At 36.9% G+C, this 15,827-nt stretch overlaps 1 protein-coding gene across 4 annotated transcripts in view; it reads left to right on the forward strand.

Annotated features, from left to right (window-relative positions):
* LOC141389067 (uncharacterized) overlaps positions 1 to 15,827 on the forward strand; it is a 166,349-nt gene that overhangs the window by 25,500 nt on the left and 125,022 nt on the right. The window lies entirely within an intron of this gene.

Below are 15,827 nucleotides of genomic sequence, written 5' to 3' on the forward strand. Positions count from 1 at the left end.
CCCTTATGTCCTGGAATTCATGTATGAACGTCAGACGCTCTAACTGAGGAAGTGCTTCTTTTCAATCTTTTACTAGCTTTGATGTGACAGTTTTGATTTTAATGCTAGGGAATTTCCGCCTTAAAAATACTGCAGCCATCATGTAGCTTTGAGGAAGTAGTTATGTTTGCATCTTCTGTTAAGACCACCGAGCCAACTCCACAATTAATGTTAGGGCTGTCCGTATACAGCTTGGTGTCGTAACCCGTCAATGGTGAGGTCTATCTCGTTTCCTTTTGTAAGTTACATACAAATGCACAAATACATAATACCCCTTACCACAGTGGTATAGGGTATAAATATCCCTTGCAAAAAACATTTTTCTCGCGAATTGGTTGTTAAATTGGAATTTTGTGTTCCCAAGATATGGAAAACTTACCCGCAAAAAAACAATCCATGTATATCCGGGTTTTAGTCTAGCCGGTTTTTAACAATTGTGTGCATTTTCAGGCTTTTTCGTAATTTAATGATAATGCCACATATGGAGCTCTTTTAAAGTTAAGCTTTTCCGCTCATGTAAGGAATAAGAGGAAGAGCTTAGTACTTTCATATACGAAAGGATACAAATTGTTGCTATTCACTTTGATACAGTTCGTGGTGGAGGGTGAAAAAAAGTTTAGCCCGGTCGAATTTAACACAGTTCTTACTTGTTTTTTTTAATAATAAACGTGGATTTTTAAGGCATATTTTATTTATGACGTTAGACAGCATACCCCTGACTCTCATTCCTTATTTTTACCTCCCTGTTCAGTGACGTTGGAAGGATTCCGCGAAAAACATGGCCTTGTTAGCATTTGTCTGACCTTTAATATTTTACATGCAAACTACAAATAGAAATACAAACGAAACAGAACAGACAACGCAACATGACACCAACTGAAGAGCTGCTATTGTTTTGGAATTTTGAAGTGGGGAAATATCAAAATACTCAAGTATTGTACAATCTATTCAATAACACAATAACGAAAAAATTCAAAATATAACAATTTCATGGAACTAAATATATTCTAGCCATAAAAGGACACATGTTCGTACGTAGATAATCTACACACGGAAACGAACACACACAACAAAAGAAATCTGTTGGCCTGCCAGTGTCGTGCCCATATTTCACTTGTAGCCACCACACCGATGAACTCCAACTACTGTACCTCGAAAAGGAGAGACACAACAAATCGAAATTCCATAACATAATAGACGAGCCGTTAGCACGTCATGTATTGTGTTACTATTTTATTATATCCTACGGCCAGGGTCATTTTCCAATGAAGTCAAAACTAAGCGCAAACATTTTATTAGCTTTAAAAACAAAAACACAGAGGAAAAAGTAATTAAATTTTTGGTATTTCTTTCTTTCCAAGGGTTTTTAGTTAATTTCATTTTTGTTTTTATTTTTGGGTCCTACCTTCCCCCCCAAAAGTGGACTCTTCATAAAAAAACAGTATCGATAATTAAATATATTCTGACTCTGACTTTTAACATTCGTTCGACCAATTTAACCAAGAACAACAACAACAACAACAAAACGCTGGATGAATGACCGACCTAACAACTGGTAGGACAATTGAACAAATATTTGACCATTTTACACATACACACATACATGGACGGCGGCTACACGGTATGTTGTATTAGAGTGTAATGGAATTGAATTGGTTGAAGAAAATCATTTAAAGCTTGATAGTCAGTGGGAATGTCCTGACGTGATAAAAAAACTTCATCACTGCACTAGTAAAAAAACTTCCATTTCATTTTACATGTGGTTACTGACTGCAGAATTGTGATGTATGCGGCATTCTTTAGTAAATGGATAAATATGACTAAAACCTGAAAACTGCTAAAACCGTGGCAAGGTTATTATCCGTATATCCACATGTCAGCTACGCACGCACAACTCGTAATGTCAAATTTCAACCAAATCAAACAAAAATGCACCTAAAACCTCTTAATTATTTCAATATTTATCATCAAATTTTGGCAAAGCCTCCCTATAAAGGTACTCCCACAACATTTCTGTTAATCTGAAGGTTAACGCAAGGCTGTGAAGCTGAAGTCAAGCAAACAAAACTCAACTTAAACTCAGGGCAAAATATATATATATATATATATATATATATATATATATATATATATATATATATATATTCTCCATAATATGGAGGGTATAATTAAATTTGCCATTCCGTTTGTAACACATCGAAATATACGTCGGAGAACCTATTAGGTATATAATTCTTGATCAGCATAAAATTGTAAATCGATACAACCATGTCCGTCTGTCCATCCGTCTGTCTGTTGAAATCATGATATACATACACAGAAAAAAAAAATAATTATTGCCAAGGTTCAAATTTCTGCATTTCATGAACGATTTTCATTAGGCAAAAAATACAAGTTTATCTGAGAGATTGAAAAAAAGGGCGAGTTGTTGTTTTTGTTATTATTGGCTAACAACCACCAGCCACCACCAACCAAACCAGTGACAAATTTTGATGTTTTTTATTAATTAATGCTTTTATTTTGTATTATTTTGTATTTCACTGTAGTTGTTATCGTCTTGTGAACATAGCAGAACAATACGAACCATATGTACATACATGTTGAGTCTATCAGCACTAGGTTGAGATACTAGATGTTGCCTTTATATTAAAGAAATTAAAAATTTGTAGTTGCGAACTATACAACCGAACACTTTGTTTTTTCGACACCAAACGCACTGTAATTGTTTTGTTTGTCAGTTAACTAACAATCAAATTGTTGCGACCTACAGTGGTAGTTTAGGTATGTTGTTGTGGTGTGGTTTGTTGATATAGTCTCAATGTGGTGGTGAGACGGTGGTGGGGGTTATGTTGTGGTTTGTAGACACATTGTCAATACGATGGTGAGACGAGGAGACCATTCAGAAGAAAACCAAAACAAAGTTGAGAGCATTTACCAAACAAGAGTGAAAATATGAGAGCAAATAGTGGAATATAGGGAAAATAGGAAGTGATTTTGCATCTCATAAAAATCGTACATATTTTTGAAAAAATAGTGGCTTTCGGATGGAAATAAGAAACTGCACATGTATCTTATGTGAAGTACCTGCACAGTATGAAACAAGTAAGAAAAGCGTTAAGTTCGGTCGGACCGAACTTTTTATACCCTCCACCACAAATTTCAGCCATTTCGGAGGATTAATGTGGCCACAACCGTCAAAATACCGAAATTCGGAAGGTACCGTTCTATGGGGGCTATATGATAGCGTGGAGCTATACCTACAAATTTCTGGGGGGAAAGTTTTATACGCCTAAAGAAGACTAAATACCAAATTTTAGCCATCTCGGTGTGATAATGAGGCTAAAACGTTCAAAATATCGAAAATCGGGAGATATTGTATTATGGGGGCTATATCAACACGTGGACCTATATAAACATTTTTTGGTAGAAATGTTTCTTAGCCTCTGGAAACACAAAATACAAAGTTACAACCGATTCTTTGGTCAAATGGGTCTAATACATTCAAAATATATTAAAATGACGCGTACTTTATATGGGGCCTTATATGGGGCCTATACCAAAACGTGGACCTATATAACCCAACTTTGGTAGGAATATTTTCTGGCCTCTGAAGACACAAAATACCAAATTACAACCAATTCTGTGGTCAAATGGGTCTAATACATTCAAAATATATTAAAATGACGCGTACTTTATATGGGGCCTTATATGGGGCCTATACCAAAACGTGGACCTATATAACCCAACTTTGGTAGGAATATTTTCTGGCCTCTGGAGACACAAAGTACCAAATTACAACCAATTCGGTGGTAAAATGGGCCAAATATCTTAAAAATTCCTTAAAATGACGACGCGTCACGCGTCATTTTGTATGGGGGCTATACGAAAGCGTGGACCTACATAGCCCGCTTTCAATACCAAAAGTCCTACGTAAATATAACATATTTTCCCAAAATTTCATCAACCTACGTCAATCCGTTCGGACGCTAGAGTGATTTCCACAGACGGACAGACGGACAGACAGACAGACGGACAGACGGACGGACATGGCTATATCGATGTAGAATTGCACGCTGATCGAGAATATATATACTTTGTGGGGTCTACAATGATTATTTCGAGTAGTTACAAACGTAGTGACAAACTTAATATACCCCCATCCTATGGTGGAGGGTATAAAAACTACATCACGAACGAAAATATGTAAAAATTCTTGAAATATTTTTTTCTGTGTAGCTCTCAAGTTTTAAGCTACAGCTTTGTAATTTGGTATGGTTTCCTTTACTCCACCCGTCACGTTAAGGCTTATTCGAACGTTTAATTTGTGACGCCGAAAGTCGGGTCTCCTTTCCGACTACATAACTTAGGACTACTTCCCAGTCGTGTTGGGACCCAGTTTCATAAACATTCCTAGATTATAATATACTCGTATATTTTGTGTATTTAACTTGATTTGTAGTATTTTGACACCAACATGTGCGTCGATCGTCCTAACAACAAAAAGGAAAGCCAAAAGTGTAAACAACAAGCACGAATCTATGAGTATCCAATACGTATGCTTTAGATCTTGAAACTTCGATTGGGGATAAAGGGATAAACAGGTAACGACAACATCCGAGTTCAAAGTTTTAGAAGCGTCCATAAGTAGTAAACAAGATGCATGCATGTGTTGCGTTACGAACAAAACCAGACGTACGAACAGCGATAATGGAACGTCTAGTGGTTCTATAACGTGGTGTGGCGAGCCTTCAACAAGGATTCAGATGAGAGAATTGCCACAATCCGTATAGAAACAAAGTTCTATAACGTCAGGCTCATCTGCCGAAGAGAAACTTAAACACGCCAGGCACATTCAGATTGTTCTAGGAGATTTTAATAATAAAATTGGGTGGGAAAGTATCTTCGGTCGGAATGTTCTGACTTTAACATCCGACAACGGAATGAGTCTGAAACCAGTAACGAAAGAATTTGATAATAACGCACCCACCAGTCATTTCAGTTGGCCACCGTAGAACTTATAGGGTTTGGACCACTATGTTAGTTAGCATGGACTTGTCCACGAAGAACAGAATATCAAAATGATCTTCGAACAGACCATAAACTGCTTTAAACAAGAATGTTGATCTTTTGTGGGGGAGGTGTGGACAGAAATATTACGATTTGCAAAGTATGGACCAACTCGGTTACTGCCTTCGAGAGTTATCGTGTGCACCATATTAATGAAAAGTTTTGAATTTTTGTGGCGTAAATTCCTGAAGGAGTCGACCGATATACTATTACGAAGGCTAAATTTTGGACCAAATCGGTTCATCCGTTTGAGAGTTATCGTGCGCTCCAGCCATTGCACATGGTGGCTTTCGGACCAGTTTCTCAGGAAGTATGAAAAAGCTCGAATACAAATGGTTGCAAAAATAATAAAAGCTATTCGAGAGTAGCTGTTAAATTTCACTTTTTCGAAATTTTCTGTGGGAGGTAGGCGAATAGTGGTCCTATATAGTCCATATTCGAACCTGATCTATGTCTCGTTAGGGTGGTTCTAAAAAAATCATGTCAAAATTTTTATACCCTCAGCCTTTAGGCTAAAGAGGGTATTTACACTTTGATACGACCAAAAATGTGCCTCATCGAAATAATGGTTTTAGACCCCAAGTATGTTTGTACGATATCCGTTTCAGACAATTTTGAGTAGATCTAGCAATGTCCGTCCGTCTGTCTGTCCGTCTGTCTGGCTGGTGCGCACGATAACTCTCGAACGTATCAATCGATTCGGTTCAAATTTTGCGTATCGAAATATTTTGTCCAGATTCGATTTATGTTCGAAGATGGGCCATATAGGTATACTCCTTCAGGTACCTCCCCCACAAATGTTCAAAAATTTTCGCAAAACTTGTGCGCACGATAACTCTTGTAGGGAATAACCGATTTGGTCCATACTTTGCACATTTAATTTCTACCACGTGTAATTTCTACCAAACTTAGATGAGGCTCCAATATGGACTCAATCGGTCCACTCCTTCGGGTACCTCCCACACGAAATTTCGGAAAAGTTCAGTTTAGGACCTGGTCTCGAATCGCTTTGATCTTTGTTTACGCAAGTTGTATTCGCTGTCCTCTATACGACGCTGTAAGTTTCATTAGGGGCAAGTCCATACTTCCTGAGAAAATAGCCTGAAAGTTACAAAAAAACCCTATGACACCGTGTGCAGTGGTTGGAGCGCAAGATAACTCTCGAACGGATCTGCCGATTCGGTCCAAAATTTGGCTTTCGTAATATTTTGACCAAACTTAATTCAAGTTCAAAGATGGATTATATCGGTCGACTCCTTCCGGTACCTCCCCCACAAAAGTTCGAAAATGTTCGGAAAATTTGTGCGTACGATAACTCTTGAAGGGAGTAACCGATTTGGTCCATACTTTGCACATTATGAAATTTTCACCAGATTTAGATGAGGCTCCGATATGGACTCAATCGGTAAACTCCTTCGAGTACCTCACACACAAAATTTCGGAAAAGTTCAGTTTAGGATCTGCTCTCGAATCGCCTTGGTTTTTGTTGTAACATCTTGTATTAACTGTCCCCTATACGAAGGTACAAGTTTCCTTAGGGGCCAGTCCATACTTCCCGAAAAAAAATAGCCTGCAATTTGAAAAACAAACCCTATGACACCATGAGTATGGGTGGTAGCGCAAGATTATTCTCGAACGGATATGCCGATTCCGGCCAAAATTTGGCCTTCGTAATATTGTTTCCTAACTTAGTTTAAGTTCGTAGATAAGCTATATCGGTCCACTCCTTCAGGTACCTACCCCATGCCCTACAAAAGTTCAACATTTGTATCTTAGTGCAGTTAATTCCTAATCCACATTTTTGTCGGCAAGTTCATATGTCCAAAAAGGGACACAAAATTCTGAAGAGACCTTAAATACATTCGATCTGTCCGGAGGTGGAAGTTTCGCTTCACATTGGCTGAGGGTATATATCTGTCGGCAAAGCCGACTGACACTTTTTTACTTGTTTAAAGTGTTTTTAGACTTTAAGATTGCAAAAGTTTGAGCACAATTGGAATGCAACCGGGGCTTCAAAGTTTCCATAGTAATTTGTATGGGGCCAAAGGTGAAGAACAATACAACAGATGGGCTGCCTGCCGAACTGTTCAAGACCGATGACGACATACTGATAAGGAATATGCGTCAGTTGATTAGAAAAATTGTATACGATCGACGATAATATGAACCTCAGCCTACTATGTCCCGTGCACTAAAACTGCCAAAAAATCAAAAGCACTAGCGATTGTAAAGATTACTTTTTAAAAATTCAATATCGATAGATAGTTTTGACTATCGATATTATCGGATTAAAAATCTTTAAAATCTATTGAAATTAATAGAAATTACACGGTTTTTCGGTTTTGTGGATGAGTGAAAATAAGTCCGTAGTCACACGTACAAATCCGTCTGTCCGTCTGTTGTAATCACTCTAGCGCCCGCAATAATTGAGATAGAGTGCTGAAATTTTGCACCCGAGGGTCTTTTTTCTATAGGCAGGTCAAGTTCGAAGATGGGCTATATCGGTCCACTCTTTGGTATAGCCCCCATTTGAGGTATTTTGACGTTCTTCGCCACATTTGCAGACCGAATTAGCTATAATTTGGCACCTGGGGATCCTAGTGATCAACAAACTTATATCCCAAAGGATATGGGCTTGAGAATTTTAGCCAAAATTTTTAACGAACTATCTGCAATTTGACATTTGAGGTTCTCAGTGGTCGTGAAACATCTCCACGAAACATCGTCAACATAGGTCCATGTTTTGGTATAGCCACCATATATCAGTACCTCCCGATTTTCGGTATTTTGAGAATTTTAGCTAAAATTTTTAACCGAACTAGCTGTAATTTGCCATTTGAGGTCCTCAGTCGTCATGAAATATCTCCACGAAACATCGTCAATATAGGTCCATTTTTTTGGTATAGCCCCCATATATCGGTACCTCCCGATTTTCGGTATTTTGAGAATTTTAGCTACAATTTTTAACCGAACTAGCTGTAATTTGCCATTTGAGGTTCTCAGTGGTCATGAAACATCTCCACCTAAGATCGTCAACATAGGTCCATGTTTTGGTATAGCCCCCATATAACGGTACCTCCCGATTTTCGGTATTTTGAGAATTTTAGCTACAGTTTTTAACCGAAATAGCTGTAATTTGACATTTGAAGTCATAAAACATCTCCAACGAAACATCGTCAACATAGGTCCATGTTTTGGTATAGCCCCAATATAACGGTATCTCCTGCTTTTCGGTATTTTGAGAATTTTGGCTGCAATTTTTAACCGAACTAGCTGTAATGATCGGTATTTTGAGAATTTTAGCTACAATTTTGTCTATTCAAAAATAATCGTCAATATAGGTCCATGTTTTGGTATAACCCCCCATACCTGTACCTACCGATTTTCGGGAATTTTCAGTGGTCACGAAATTTCTTCACTAAAATTCGTCAACATGGGTCCATTTTTGAGGGTCTACATTGTTTTGATGAAACTACCCTCAATTTGACTCTTGAAGTTCCCTGCAGCTATAAAACTTTTCCGCCAAAGAATTTAAAGATAGGTTGACTCTTTGATATAGTCCCGTAGGTGGTACCTTTCACCTAGCTGAACACATTTTTTTAGAGTAGATTAGATAACACTGTGCAACAAAATGGAGGTGATAGTCTGGGACACGGAAAATTCCTCTTGGGGAAGAAAGGCCTTGGTGAGTATATAATGAACCCCGAAGGACAGATCCGCCGTGAGTCGAGCTTCCGCGTTATGGCATGATGAAATTGTTGTTAGAGACCCTGTGGGCCATCAGGAATTATCGTTATATCTTTGTTCACTGTTGCTTAAGTGCTCTACAAAAACAACAAACAAAGATATAATGCTAATTCATGATGGCTTACAGGGTCTCTTGCAAAAACTTTATCACGCCATAAGGCGGAAGTTCGACTCATGGCGCATCTGTCCTTCGGGGTTTTTAATATACACAAACCAAGGGCTTTCATCTCCAAAAGGAATTATCTCTGCCCCAACATTTGTGTTCACAGTGTAATTTAAGCAATAGTGGGAGGCAGTAGGAGTCTATCCATTGTCGAAAAGTTGTTCCACCTAAAATTGTGAAAGGACCCTAATTATTACATTTTAATTAAGACTATTTTATGGTGGAGGGTATAAAAAGTTCGGCCCGGCCGAACTTAACGACTTTTTACTTGTTCTACTTTATTTTTCTGAGAAGTACCCGTGCAAAATATCAACAAAAGCACAGACATTTCCGCAATTTTTATTTCCAAATTAATGGTAATGAAAAACAAGTAAAAAAGTATCAGTCGGCTTTGCCGACAGAGATATACCCTCAGCCTGTGTATATTGAAACAATTTTTTTTCCAAAAAACGCATGTATTTAGGGAGTTTTAAGAATTTTGGGCGTTTGAACTGACAAAAATGTTGATTAGGATTTAATATCAAAAGTTTTGCGGAGGAGATACTAAAAAGAATGGATCTCCAGCCACTACATATGGTACCATAGGGGTTTTTTAGAACTTCAGGGATGTTTGCTCAAGAAGTATGAACTTGCCCCTGAAACAACTTTTACCATCGCCATTGAGGCAGCAATGCAAGTTGCTTCAACAAAAATCAAAGTGATTCGAAAGCAGGTCTTAAAGTGAACATGTATCCGAAATTTTGAGTGGGAGGTACCGGATGGAGTGGACAAATATAGTCCATATTTGAACCTGATCTATATCTGGTAGATATATTAGGATGTGTAAAGTATGGACCAATTCGGCCACTCTCTTCAAGAGTTATCGTACGCACAAATTTTCCGAACATTTTTGAACTTTTGTGGGGGAGGTACCTGAAGGAATGGAACGATATGGCTTATCTTCGAACTTAAACTATGTTTGGACAAAATATTACTAAGGCCAAACTTTGGACCGAATCGGCAGACCTGTTCGAGAGTTATTTTGCCCTCCAACCTCCTCACACGGTGTCATAGGGGTTTTTTGCAACTTTCAGGCTATTTTCTCAGGAAGTATGGACTTGCCCCTGATGAAACTTATACCGTCGTGTGGAGGTCTGTGAATACAAGTTGCTAAAGCAAAAATCAAAGCGATTCGAGAGATGTTCCTAAACTGAACTTTTCGAAAATTTTGTGTGGGAGGTACCCGACGGAGTGGACCGATTGAGTCCATATTAAAACCTGATCTAAGTCTGGTACACGCTCCACGATGGGCAAAGTATGAACCAAATCGGTTACACCCTTCAAGAGTTATCGTGCGTACAAATTTTCCGAACATTTTCGAACTTTTGTGGGGGAGGTACCGGAAGGAGTGGACCGATATAGCTCATCTTCGAACTTAAACTAAGTTTGGATAAAATATTACGAAAGCCAAAATTTGAACCGAATCGGTTCATCCCTTCGAGAGTTATCGTGCGCTCCAGCCAGCCAGACAGACAGACAGACGGACGGACATTGCTCAATCGACTCCAAATTGTCTGAAACACATTTCGTCCAAACATACTTGGGGTCTAAAACCATTATTTCGATGAGGCACATTTTGCCCGTATGAAAGTGTATATACCCTTCATAGCCTAAAGGCAGAGGGTATAATTAACGATAATATCGATAGCTATCGATTTTTTGAAATTAAATATAGAAAATATCTAATGTTGGAAATATCTATAGTTTGCCAGCTCTACCCTACACAAGAAAGGAGACAAGACAGTTTGTGGTAACTACAGAGGCATAAGTCTGCGTGTACCGTCATGTGGTCCGTATATATCACAAATATTGTCAATTATTTCATATTCCATTTCAAAAAAAAGGATAAATATTTTCGTCCTACATCAAAAATTTTTGGTATATAGGTTAAGAAAAAATTCCCCAGTAAGAATGTGTTCTCGGGCCAATTTATAGTTGTTGCGGACAAAACCCAGCAAAATGTTCGATGCCATTCTTTTACAAGAGCGTGACCCCTCATCTTCACTAACTCGGTGGAATGTCATCTTCAACAATTCTTTGGCATATTACTTTCATGCATCAAATCGAAAAAGGAGGGAAAATTTTTCATCAAAAAATTGGGAAATATTTTCATTTTTTTAGCAAAATTTATACTGATATTTTCATGATATATAATGTAAATAGATATTTCATTTCATTGGTAACCCATAGTGAAATCTGACGGAGAATATTTTTGTCTTTGGTGTCATCGCTCTAAATTTATGTTTTGTGGAACAGTTTTGAACAATCTCAGATAAAGTCCGACTTTAACCCTAAAACGTGTTTTTCGTTTTCAGAGATTCCAGGCAATTAGATAAGTTTTACAGATTTGCTGTGTCCTGAGACTTTTAGTAAAATTTTATGGCGAATAATTTTGTAGAACATTTGAATTTCATATGATCACATTTTAAAGGAGTTCTTGAAAGATTTTCGAAAAAAATACCCTTTTGATGAACCGCATGAGGGTTAGAAATTGAAACAGAACTATTCCCCATATCCTCCTCAGTAAAGTTGCCAACGACATTATATATCAAAAATGCGAGGTTTCCAAGATATCTTAAATCGAATATTTCGAACAAACTAGAAATGGGCGGAACTTGCCTCGCCTACTTTGGTTACTTTCCGACGTAAACTTTAAAAACGCCGATACATCATATTTTTAGCTCTAATTTCATTATATACTCGGCTTTTCCCATCATTTTGAAAAAAATTGAATTTTGTTGCACAGGGTTATCATCAAAAAGTTTACAACCATAATTGCTGTTTGTTGTTGCAACAGTAGTTTATATGTTTGTATATTAATTTTTCTGCTTAATCTGACTCTGGGTCTATCAATTGAAAGATTGTATCTGTTTCGATGGTTTATAAGCAAAAAACTACATACATACTTAAGTTTGTTAGCAGGTTTGCTACGGACGACTGGCGTCCACACATATAACTTATTATCTAACGTTTCAAACAGCGTGGAGTGCTTGACAGTATCAAAGGGTTTTGATAAACGCCACTATCACTGTTCTATCGCACGACTTGCTCTGATTGAGTCCTCGACTAATATGTGTGGATATGGCGTGCAGCTCAGTTGTTGTGCTGCTTACGGAAACCATGCTGATGATCGGCAACTAGATAGATATTTCTGACGCTGGGGAGAACTAAAGGCCTGGGTAAATAAGCTGCCTCGCCAGCTTGCCTTGCTTCTCTGCTTCATTTCTGACATAACAAAAATAAAAGAATAAAGAAGCCCGAGCCAATTTCGAAGTAGGTTGCCATTTTATTTGTTATTCTTTTATCAGAAGCAAACAAGGTAAGCAGGCGAGGTTGCTTATGTACCCAGGCCTTAAGGACTTAAGGATCTTTTCTACTGGCGATAAAAACGAAATCGGCCTGTACGATTCACTTTTGTTGGCATTCTTTTCAGGCTTCAGTAGCTGGGCTATCCAGCTGTTGCACAGTTTAAGCACCGCCCTTGAACGCTACAGAATTTACTTCCTCCGCGACTGATTTTGATACATCTTACGAAAGATTTTTTTACTTCCCATCACCAGTGCAGATTTCGACATGGACTCCAACTGCAAATTCCTATTTTGTGAATTTTAGTATGTGATATTATTTTACAACATTTTGGAAATGTATACTCTTTTGTTTAGTAGGGATCTACAAATCGACTTGCTTTTAATGTTCTGTAGACCAGGGGCTCAATTCTGTATCTATGAAAATGTGAAATGAAAACTTTTATAAAGAAAAAAATTTTCAAATGAAAAAAAATTATTAGGAAAATATTTTTCATTTCAAATTTTCATAGAACAAGAATCCAGCCTCAGGCTTCTCTAGAACAGACAAGGACACATTTATTATACCAAAGAGTGCAGTCCGACTCTATTTAAAGCTCAATGATTGGGACTTCCTAGCATAATAAATTTTATATAGCTTTAAACATATATAGTAGATAAATGAAAGAAAATATAGATATGTACATGTGTATAAATAAAAACACAAAATTCATTTCTATTGGATCGATGGAATTGGTTCAAATGCCAATGAAAAGAACGGATCTTTCACGACTTCCTTTGAATAGGTTCAAATGCTGATGAATAGATCGGATCTTTCACGACTTCACTTGAACCAAAGCAACATATCCAGTGAAATTATGGCATCTCATAGAACCACTTCCATAAAATTTTGCTGGGAAAGTTATGGCGGTTTTATTTCGGCTTTTAAAAAAGGGAATATTATAAAAACGCTAATTATTTTAATGAGCACAAATGTTACTATATACATAATACATGTAAAATGTTACTCAGAATTCGCGAAATGTACATAAAATTGATAAATTACACTGTGAACCGAAATTTTGGGGCAGGGATAATTCCTTTTGGGTATAAAAGTCCTTGGTGAGTATATTAAGAATCCCGAAGGACTGAGCCGCCGTGAGTCGAACTTACGAGTTATGGCGTGATGAAGTTTCTGCTGAAGACCCTGCAAGGCATATGAAATTAGCGTTATATCTTTGTTAAATGTTGCTTTAGCTTATTTACGAGATGACATGTCTTCAGTCAAATCGAATGAGGATTATTTTCGTAGAGCATTTCGACATTCTATCTCGCATCCTTCAATGTCTATTTCGTCCTTTATTTTAAGAACCGCCATAAAAGTATCACAATATGACGTTTTTCAGCTTCGAAATGTTCTGCAAAAATGTCGCTTCAAAAAGTTTAGGTACGGTTCTCATTGACAACTTATCGATATTGAAAACGAACCGAAAATTACATACAGTGTCGGCCAAAACTAAAGCACCCCCTCAGAAAATTATTTTTATGTGGAAATTTAAAAAAAAAACATAGTTGTAAATTTGTTTTGTATTTTTCTTTTTATGTATTTGTATCTTTATTATTGGAAAATATAAACTTAAGGAATTCAGAATTTAATAAAACAAGTTAAAAAGCTCCCCCAATTCGAGGTACAACAGAAATCAATATTCGTTGCGTATCCTTTATTCTGGATGACACACGCAGATCTTGTAGGCATAGAGGATATTAAATCATTAATTAATTCAGGCGAAATAGTTAATTTTCGGAAAATTTAGCTTAAATCCCCAAAATACTGAAAATCGTGAGGTATCGTTATATGTAGCTTAACCCAAACGTTGACGCAGGTCCACAATTTTAGTGGAAAAGTTTTCTGACTACTAGGAACTCTAAGTATAAAATTTCAGTTAATTAAGTATGAAAATGTTGCTTAAATTACACTGTGCAACACTGGAAATGCAAACAACTTCTAATGGCAATTTTCTGAAAGTACATATTGAGACTACAAAAACCATAATAGGGTTTTGTCTTCTTAGATCGGGTTTAGATTTTATGGCCTCATCTAAACCGACCTAAAATGAGCCTTTTTTCCAGTGATCGGACCTTTATCTCCGAAACTAATGAGAATTTTGCTTTGCAGTCTTCAGCAATATTGTAGCCCTAAAGTAGTAGAACTTATGTGTCAAACAGATGAACTAGGAAAAGCTGCATCTAGCGCATCAAACTCGTTAAAATATAAAAAAGTTTACATAATTTCTGAAATTCTGGTCGGTAACAACTGAACTGTTAGAAGTTGAAACAAGTGACCATTCTAACAATTTTCCAAACAATGTGACCATCAATTCTTCAGAACATTCTGAAACTCTAAAATTGTTATTTCACGTTGTTTAAGGGGTATTTCATAACATACCTTTTACAAAACTTATTTCAAACAATGTTCACACAGGCTGTTTATTCTCATGTTGGGGATTTTAATGAATTATTGAAATATTTACCAAGTTGTTGTTGAAAAATTCGCTATAAACAAGGCGATAGAGGCATTTTACAGCAATATAATGTTCTGAAGAGTTATGTACTACATTCCAGAGAATATTTTCCCGAAAGGTATCATTAAGAACAATTTAACATTTTGGGAGATACGCTGCGAAATATACACAAATTATAGAATTTTTACATATATTATAAAATTTGAGGCAATAAATGCAGTTTTTCGAGTTCACTATTCCTCCAAATATTTTCTTCTTGCTCTTATCTACAAGTTTGCTGCAGATGTCAAAACAAGATTCGTATTGGTTTCAGAAATACAGCCCCGATTTGTTTTAAAAATTCGATTTTTAACCATGTTTAGATGAGGCCATAAAAACCGAACCCGATCTAAGAAAACAAAACCCAAATATGGTTTTTGCCTATTGGTCCTCTACTTTCATAAAATTCTGGAAAGAAGTTGTTTGCACGCGATTGGCTCAAAAATGTTGCACAGTGTTATCAGAATACCGAAAATCCGGAGGTAAAGGTACATAATGGTCTGGGATTTTTTTTTTCGGGGTAAAATTAATGGAATTGTGGGAAATTTCAAGTACCGTAATGTATTAAAAGACGTGATGTTGCCTTATGCTGAAGAAGAAATGCCACTTAGATGGACTTTCCCGGAAAATAAAGAGCCAAAACAAGTATCGAAAGTGGTTAAGGAGTGATTCCAAAACAATTCGACAGAAGTTCTCCATTGGTCCGCCCAATGCCATGATCTTAGCACTCGATTGGGGCTTGTGGGAGATCGCTAATTCAAAAATCAACCGAAAAAATTGTAAAAACCAAAGAAAATTCATTTGAAGCCGCAAAAATAGCCTAGAAATCAATAACACCTGCAATAATTAATAATTTAATATCCTCTATGCCTAAACGATGTGCTTGTGCCATCCAAAATAAAGGATACGCAACGAAATATTGATTTC

Source organism: Musca autumnalis, unplaced genomic scaffold (assembly GCF_047663935.1).
Source record: "Musca autumnalis isolate F117 unplaced genomic scaffold, ASM4766393v1 scaffold_1, whole genome shotgun sequence".
Classification (NCBI taxonomy): Eukaryota; Metazoa; Arthropoda; class Insecta; order Diptera; family Muscidae; genus Musca; species Musca autumnalis.